The 8,101-nt window shown below is 50.4% G+C and overlaps 1 long non-coding RNA gene across 1 annotated transcript in view; it reads right to left on the reverse strand.

The window, feature by feature from the left end:
• Positions 1 to 8,101, reverse strand: part of LOC106727916 — a 26,795-nt gene that overhangs the window by 17,640 nt on the left and 1,054 nt on the right. Inside the window, exon 2 of the long non-coding RNA XR_001364159.1 lies at positions 6,625 to 6,687. This is a non-coding gene — a long non-coding RNA (uncharacterized LOC106727916). The remainder of the gene's footprint in view (positions 1 to 6,624; positions 6,688 to 8,101) is intronic.

Here is an 8,101-nt window from a genome sequence, read left to right on the forward strand (position 1 = left end):
GAAATTCTGTTTCTTTGTTATGGGGTGAGGCCACAACATTAGTAACAAAGAAACAGAATTTCCAGAGGATAAGGCCCAGAAATCAGGATTTTAAAAAGATTCCCAGGTGATTCTAATGTGCAGCCAAGGTTGAGAACCACTGCAGCCCCTTCACACCCTCACTCCTTCTCTGATGGGGAAATCAAGGCTCAAGCATGGGCCAGATCTTGGCCTGTCTTTCTGCTGGGCTGAGACCAGAACCACGCTTCTACCTCCCCTTCCCACTGGTACATGGGGCCAAGTCAGTGATCCCAGGAAGCTGTTCAGCAGATCCCATCAATCTCTATGGCTCATCTAAGTCAAATCATAGGAAGTTTCACCTGGCCAGTGTGGCTCAGTGGTTGAGCGTCAGCCCAGGAACCAAGAGTCCCAGGTTCCATTCCCGATCAGGGCACATGCCCAGGTTGCAGGGTCAATCCCCAGTAGGGGCTGTGCAGGAGGCAGCTAACCAATGATGTTCCTCTCTCATCGATGTTTCTATCTCTCCATACCTTTCCCTTCCTCTCTCTCTAAAAATTAATAAAAACATATTTTTTAAAAGACAAAAATTATAGGAAGTTCTCCCTTCATGGGCAGTCTTAAAGGGGTTCAGTGTCAACGTAGCTTTTCAGTGAAAGACAAGACCAAGAGGCTATTTTTACCCTTCTCTGAAGGTGGGCTAAAGTTAGAGTTCTCCTCGATCCCATAGGTCTTGGGTAGCCATCCCCATACACAGTAGCATATGGTTTCTTTCTTGGGCCCCCATTTTACATTCTCCCTCTTTCCTCCAGGCCATGCAGATTCTATTGCTTTAAGGATTGGTGACCTCATGTTTGGTTGCCATAGAGACCATTGTGATGTCACAAGCAGAGGACAAGTAGTTCAAGGAGGAGTGGAGAGTGGGGATGCATGACTGGGGAATTGAGGGACATTTGGAATTTCTGTCCTACTTTCATGCCCAGAAAAGAAAATGTCTGGAGCTGGATTCTGATATCTGAAGGAGACCTGACCAAATTGCCCTGTGTTCTCCTGGGACTCAGATGCCTCTGAGACCCCAAAGAAGCGTAAATATAAAGGAATACCAGAAACACTCCCCACTTTGGGGCTGTAAGAAGTGGGCTACTTTTGTAGCAGAAAAGAATGAGATTGGATGCCAGCAGGAGCTGTGTGGCTGGAAGATGCCCCAGAAGAGATGATGTCGCCTTGGCTTAGGAAGTTTGAACCACAGGAGACACTTGGCCTCCAGGGCTTTCATCACCCTGTGTGAGCACCTTGTTGAGATTGACATGCTATACTACTCTAGTCCCCTCCCTGGTCTGGGAGCTCCTCGAGGACTCTGCCTCTCCAGTGCCACACTCAGGTCCTGGCACACACTAAATGCTCAATAAATGTTCCCTCATTCAGTAAACAAATGAGAGGGTGATGAATGAACTGGGTAGGTGGTCAGGTGAAGGATGAGTGAATGCATGGACAGATCAACGGATGGACAGATGAGCAGGTAGGGAGCCTAGAGATCATGCACAGCTCCTAAGCTTTAGAGCTATACATCTGCCTACCTCTCTAGCTGCATCCCACCCCACATCTCGTTCTCTGAGATCAGGCCACACTAATTATCTCTAGGTCCTGCCTACCACAGGACTTGGTACATACTGTTCTCTCTGCATGGAATGCACTTCCCTCTTCAATCACATAACTCATACTCGTCTTTTGACTTCCTACTCAATCACTGCCTCCTCCAGGAAGCCTTCCCTGACTAGTCAAATCCCCAGTGTAGGACTCCACAGCCTTGGGAACCTCTCATGAGCACCAGCTATATTGCAATTTTGCATTTAGCCAGGTGGTTGTCTGAGGTCTCCCATTCTAGACCATGAGCTACGAATAGATAGGGGCAGTGGCTGCTTGCACTCACCTGTTTATCCCCAGCACATAGCACAGTGAATACTTAATAAGTATTTTTCTAATAAAACATTTAATAAGTATCTCTGCCTGCACTGCCTTTTCTAAGCAGCCCATCCTCCATGGACTGGCACCAGAGGAGAACATCTAGGCACAGGCCTCCTAGAGGTGAACCCAGGGCAGAGGCCAGAGGTCCAGGGCACCTGAGATCCCTCCCACATCTGCTCCTGCAAAGAGCCACTGGCACCTGGGCCTTTCTGCTCTGCCTTGGTTTTATATCTTGGTTTTACCAGTAACTAGCTACTGTGAGGATGTGGTTACATCCCCCAGCTCAATGTCCAGTAACAGTAAATAATAAATGGTGCCATTGTTCTTATTTTTAAAAGTCAGGAACAGCCCACTAGATTCAGGGCCGAAATTGTAAAAAAGAAAATGGAGAACATACTAAATTTTTATGAATCTGCTTTAAATGTATGTGACAATCTTTTTAAAAAGGAAATACTTAAAGCCCTCTTGTAAAATATGAACCAGCTATGAGTCCATCCTTTATGCAGTCCCAAAGCTTCATGCCTGGGTTTGCTCAAGGGAAAACTCAATTACCCTCTCACATTATTCAAAGCAACCCCCTAATCTTGTCTTTTGCCCCAGCCACAGCTTGACTCAGAGTGAGTACCACCATGGGCAGAGGAATGAGGTCAATCTGGCGGGGATATTTGTTCATGCCTCCCCATCCTGCCCTAGTCCCCAGAGTTTGGTGAAGTTGGCCTTTGGATTCTGTAGGGTGGAAGGGCTCTTCATGACAAAAGGAGACCAGCTTTTTGGTCACTGGCACCTCCTCCTTGCTTGTCCTAGGCATAAATATTCTCAGATCTACTGGCCAAGATTGCAGGTCAGGCCACCTCAGGCAAGAAACTAGTGGAGCATCCTCGCTGGATCCAATAGGAAGGAATGAAGATGCCTTTGAGCCAGCCTGGCGAGCTTTGCTCTTTCCACCCCCACCCCAGCTCACTGTAGCCCCTTGAGTCCCATCTGCCAGGGGCAACCCACATGGTGCACCTGGGGCCTCCTCTCCCTTTCTCAGGAGCTCACCCCACCTGATGACCCAGTTCCCACCGCATGGCTATCATCCTGCTACCCGGCCCCCGAGCCACGCCACCATAAACCCAATGCCTCTGGACAAATGGATTTTATGTAAGTTCAAGCACTGGAAATATTGAGTTCAGAGAATTTTATTTCGAGAGCCCTCTATATTTCTCTGGGATTATCACCTGTCTTTGTTCCCGCCCTCTCTGGGTTATTATCTTTGGACACTTTCCAAGCCAAGCCGCCTGATTGCTTGGGGAGAAGGCTGCCAGCATCCTCCCATGGCTCCTCTGGGAAGGGTGAAAGCAACCAACTGTGGGGGATCCTTCCCTCTTCCTTCTGTATAACTCTGCAGGTGGCCCCACTGCCCAGGCAGCCTTGGCTTTTAGGAGCTGGCTTCACCAAGAGACTCTCCAAGTGCCAGGGAACACTGAGTGGGTGGCAGAAATGGAGGCCTTGTGCCCCCCAAGTTAGGGAGGGCTCTGCTCAGGGTGAGCCTCGGGGCACAGAGGGGAGGGAGAAGGCCAGCTGTTCTCTTTTTCTACACCGAGCCAACCTAGCCTGACAGCAAATTAATAGCATTCAAATGATATGCAAATAATTATGCAAATCTAAAGGAGAAGGCTGCTCTCACCGGGCCTTTGGGCTATTGAAAGGCCAGCACCTTGAGCCCTTTCCCAGAGGAACCCACAGGCTCCCTTCAACTTCAACCCTCATCCCTTCAGCACCAGCTGGTATGAAGAATCCAGTGAAACTGGTGTGAAGCTTTCAAGGTCCTCTGATCCAAGAGCCCACTCTGGCCTCACCTCTTCGGTTCTGAAATGACGCAGAGGCAGCCACAGAAGGTGGCGTGACCTCCCTCTGGATGCCAGCACTCCTGCTCCCCACTCATTAGCTGTGTATGCAAAGTAGATGCAGAGTGGTTTGGGGTTGGTTTTTTTCCATCTATTTAACTGTCCGTTAAAATGGCCCCACTTCCATCACCTCCGCACAGGCGCAGGCTTCCAAACCGCCAGCCCCCGCCGCCTGCAAGCACCATGTGGTTCCCGCGCCTGGTAATTGCTGTGGTGTTTGTTGAGCTGTATTTGCATTTGATTGTCATTTAACTTTCATCTTTCTCCTTCAATCAAACTGGGGATTGGGCTTCCACAATTGATTATTTGTTTTATTTTTCAACCCCTTGATGGGTTTTCAGAGTTTCCTTTATTAGTGCCACAAACTTAAACCCTGGGACTTCTTCTCCTGCCACGTGGAGGGGAAGGCCTCCGCCCACCATCCCAGGGCTCCTGCGTGAAAATAATCTAGCCAACATCGTGGATCTTAAGTCCTATCCGCAGTCTCTCTGCTCCTCCACCAGTGCCTCATTCCTGCCCAGCTGGTGGCATTAAACATTTATGAAGCTGAGGAGGATCAAAGGCCTTGGTTGGGGGTGGTGGGCAGGCTGGAGGCCTCGGTTTGGAGATGGGAAGCAGCTCAAACCACTTTCTACTGCTGTCTCCATCGACGCTGGGCTCTGCCACAGCTGACCTGCTCCTGCTCCCAGAGCGAGAGCAAATGCTCAGGAGCCAGGGCGCAGGACTCCCCGGTCACCAGGGCAGGGCCCTCCTCTCACCCCTAAATTCAGGCTTGACTTTGGGTACTCCAGGAACCTGGCGAGAGCCACGGCATCCCAGACTGTTCCAGATGCTGCAGGGTCTGGGAGCCCCCTCAGAGGAGTGGATTGAGGTGAGCAGGCGGCTCTGTGCCCTGAGGGTCTCTGAAGTGAAGCAGCCCCTGGCCCCTCCTTCCCTGAAACCCCTGAAGCCTCCTGGCTCCACGGAAGATAGAGCTCTGCTTTGAAATCTTAGGAAAGACTAATTTTTTTCTCCTCTCACTCAGAGAGAGAGTTTAAAATCAGTTACCAATGTGCCCGTGATCCCAAAATGGGAAAGTGGTACTGGCTTCTCCAGTGTTATAGGCTGGATGTCTGACACTGTCTGGGCTGAGGCTGTGAGGATCCCTGGAGTGAGAGAGCCCCTACTTCCCTCTCTCTGGCTCTCAGTCCTAACACAGCCATTGTAACTCTCTCTCTCTCTCTCTCTCTCTCTCTCACACACACACACACACACACACACTTTCTGAGTCAGCAGTGAACCCCTCAGTTCTTACCACTTGCCATAGTGCTTGAAAACTTACCTTAATAATTCCAGACTCCCTTGATTTGGTACAAATATCTTTATGATAGGGTAATCCCTTCAGCATAGCCAACAAGGGTGCCACGCATCTCAGATAACCACAAATCCTGACCCCAGCCTACTCCATCCCTTCCTCCTTCAACCCTGCAGGGACTCCCTGCTCCACTAAAACAGGTCTTCTCACTGACCCCAGACTATCTTGCATTTTCCACTACTTTGCTTTGTATAAGACACTCCCTCAACTTTGGATGTCTTCCCTCTTCCTCTCCACTGACTGAAACCTAAAACATATCTAAGACTTCATTTTAGTCCACCTTTCTTCTGTTTAAAGCTTTCAATGACCTCTTCTTATATTCATAGAAGCAATTGTCTGCCTAGCCAGTGTGGCTCAGTAGTTGAGTGTCCACCCATGCACCAAGAGTCACCGGTTCAATTCCCGAGTTTCGGGCTCAATCCCCAGTAGGGGACATGCCAGAGGCAGCTGATCAATGTTTCTCTGTCGTTGATGTATCTCTCGCTCCCTTTCTCTTCCTCGCTCTAAAAATCAATAAAAATATATATATTTTTAAAAGAAGCAATTGTCTCCTTCGCCATTATCTCACAACACTCATTTGGCACCAATGACTTGCCTTGGGCTTTAGACACCCCACCCGTGCCATCATTCATAAATATTTATTAACTATCCACTATGTGCTGGGTGGTGGGCTAGGTTGGTAGTAGAGAAAACAGACATGCTCTGTGCCTTCACAGATTTGACAATTAGTAGAGAAGACAGGAAATTAAGCAAGCAATCGCATAAACAAGGGAAACCCGGGCTCCTCTGGGGGCAAAGAGCCAGGTCTGAGACACGGAGAGAATGCGAGAAATAAGACCAGTGAAGGGAGACTTGCAAGTCTCCCCAGGCTGCCACTTTCAAATGTGTATATGACTTGAGTACACAATAAGCCTGCAGCATACAGTTGAATGTCCCCTAGGGCATCTATTGTCCTCAATTTGTGGGTGATGCTGAGATCTGGACACAATGGACCCTTTGCAGCTCACGAGACAGGGTGCTTGACATAAACTCTACTGCTTCCCAGTTTGACCCAGGCTCTGCCTCAACCTAACTGGGAATCCATTCCATGGAAACCACATTGACCACCTTTAAGGGGAAGGGACAGCCCAGGTGCATTATTCTTCCCATTATGCAGTACAAACCCATCCTCTGAGCTCAGGGCAGAGTGCTGCATTCTGGGACTTGTAGTCTCCATTGAACCCCCTCCTAAAAGCTTTTCTTTCTTGGGGCAATGAGGAGGATGATGTGCCAAGTTCCTGGGTGACTCCTCTCACCCTTCTTCTTGTGAGTGCCCAGCCCATCAAGGAGCCCAGCTGCCAGGAGACAAGCCTGCCACCAGCCTCCAAATCCATATGAATCATCCTGGCATACAAGGTTCATCACTGGGTCATGACTCACCCTCCTCTGCGAAAGCTGCTTAGTCCAGAGGGGCCCAGGAATCAAGGATGAGTTCGAGAATCCCTTTAAGGAAAAAAGAGGAATCTCATGCCACTTGCCAGTATCTCCCCAAACTCCCCTCAGCCACAGAACCTCCCACCTCCCTCTTCTGTTGGTAGCCCTTTCTCCCTCTCTGCACATTCTTCTTTCCTGGCTTCCTCTCCTTACCACTGATCCTTTTGTCAAGTCCCCCCTTCTGCCATCCTTCTGCTACTGCCCTTTTTTCACAGCTTCTTGAAACAACTGTGCAGAAATCCTCTCCCAGTGGCTCCCTCAGATAATTCCACACCACCTGCCTGCTGCCTGGGATTCTTTACAGCAGTTGAGGTACAGAAAGAGGATCCAGAGAGGATCTGATGAGCAGAACTGGAAGCCTGTGGAAGGGCTAAGGACCAGAAGACTGTCTGAGGAATGAGACTTAAGAGCGGAAGTCTTGCCACCTGCTTCCAGGATGAGGTCAGGAAGGGCACTGGACAATGACTGGCGTCTGGAGTAGGGAGGAGCCTAGTGCAGTTGAAAAGAACTAAACAGAAAGCCGTGTTCCCTAGGGAGCACGGTGAGTTCCGCCCTCCTCTTCCTCTGCAGGGAATAATAATAACACCAGTCACAGGATGCTGTCACACCGTATCCACTGAGGGTCTTCAAGTGAGCCCGTCCGTGGCGCCAAAATCCCCAGGGTCTACACGTCAGCCTCTGGGATGGCACCACTGTGATTGTCCTCTTTGCTGTTTGGTGACTCCCGGGGCTCCTCAGCCCTGGAAGCTTATTTCTCCATGCCCTTGAATGGCGCGGTGTTCTGCCTACCCTCCTGCGCCTCCTTCAAGTCTCTATGTCAAATAGCCCTAGGAACCTGGGCAGGGATAGGCACAAAGGCTCTGCTCTCACCCTGTGGGGGTGAGGAGTTGTCAAGGCAGGGTCCTGGAGATCCAGGGCTGCATTGGGGACCCAGGACACTAGCTTCAGCGGCCCACAGCTTGGCCCAGGTTGCCTCCTGCCAAATGAAAACTGTCTTCCCAGGACACAAGTACCACTGGCTTTTAACTATAATATCAGGATAATTAAGCTTTTCTGTGAGCACAGTTTGCTGCTGATGCAGCTGCCTGGAGCCCTGGCATTTATTGAGCGCAAAGTAATAATTTATTGTCCCTTGTACGTTCAAAGCCATCTTCATTATCAGCCCAGGACTGAGCTGTCACAAGGGCCTGCGGGCCTTGCCGGCTGCCTCACTCGCGGTCTTCTTCCCAGGTCGCCCTTGGCGCCCTCAGGTACCAGGAGGGGGTGGGGAGCGTGGGGAAGAGGATGCTCGCTCATGGAGAATCCAGTTAGAACCCCATCTCTCTGGCAGGCTGCTAACGAGGGGCAGGGTGACTGGGCTTGGCTGGGCGTGGGCAGCGCGGAAGGGCGGGGCCGTGTGCCCACATGAGCAGGGCCTCCCTTC

The sequence above is a fragment of the Myotis brandtii genome, unplaced genomic scaffold, assembly GCF_000412655.1.
Source record: "Myotis brandtii unplaced genomic scaffold, ASM41265v1 scaffold50, whole genome shotgun sequence".
In the NCBI taxonomy this organism is placed as follows: Eukaryota; Metazoa; Chordata; class Mammalia; order Chiroptera; family Vespertilionidae; genus Myotis; species Myotis brandtii.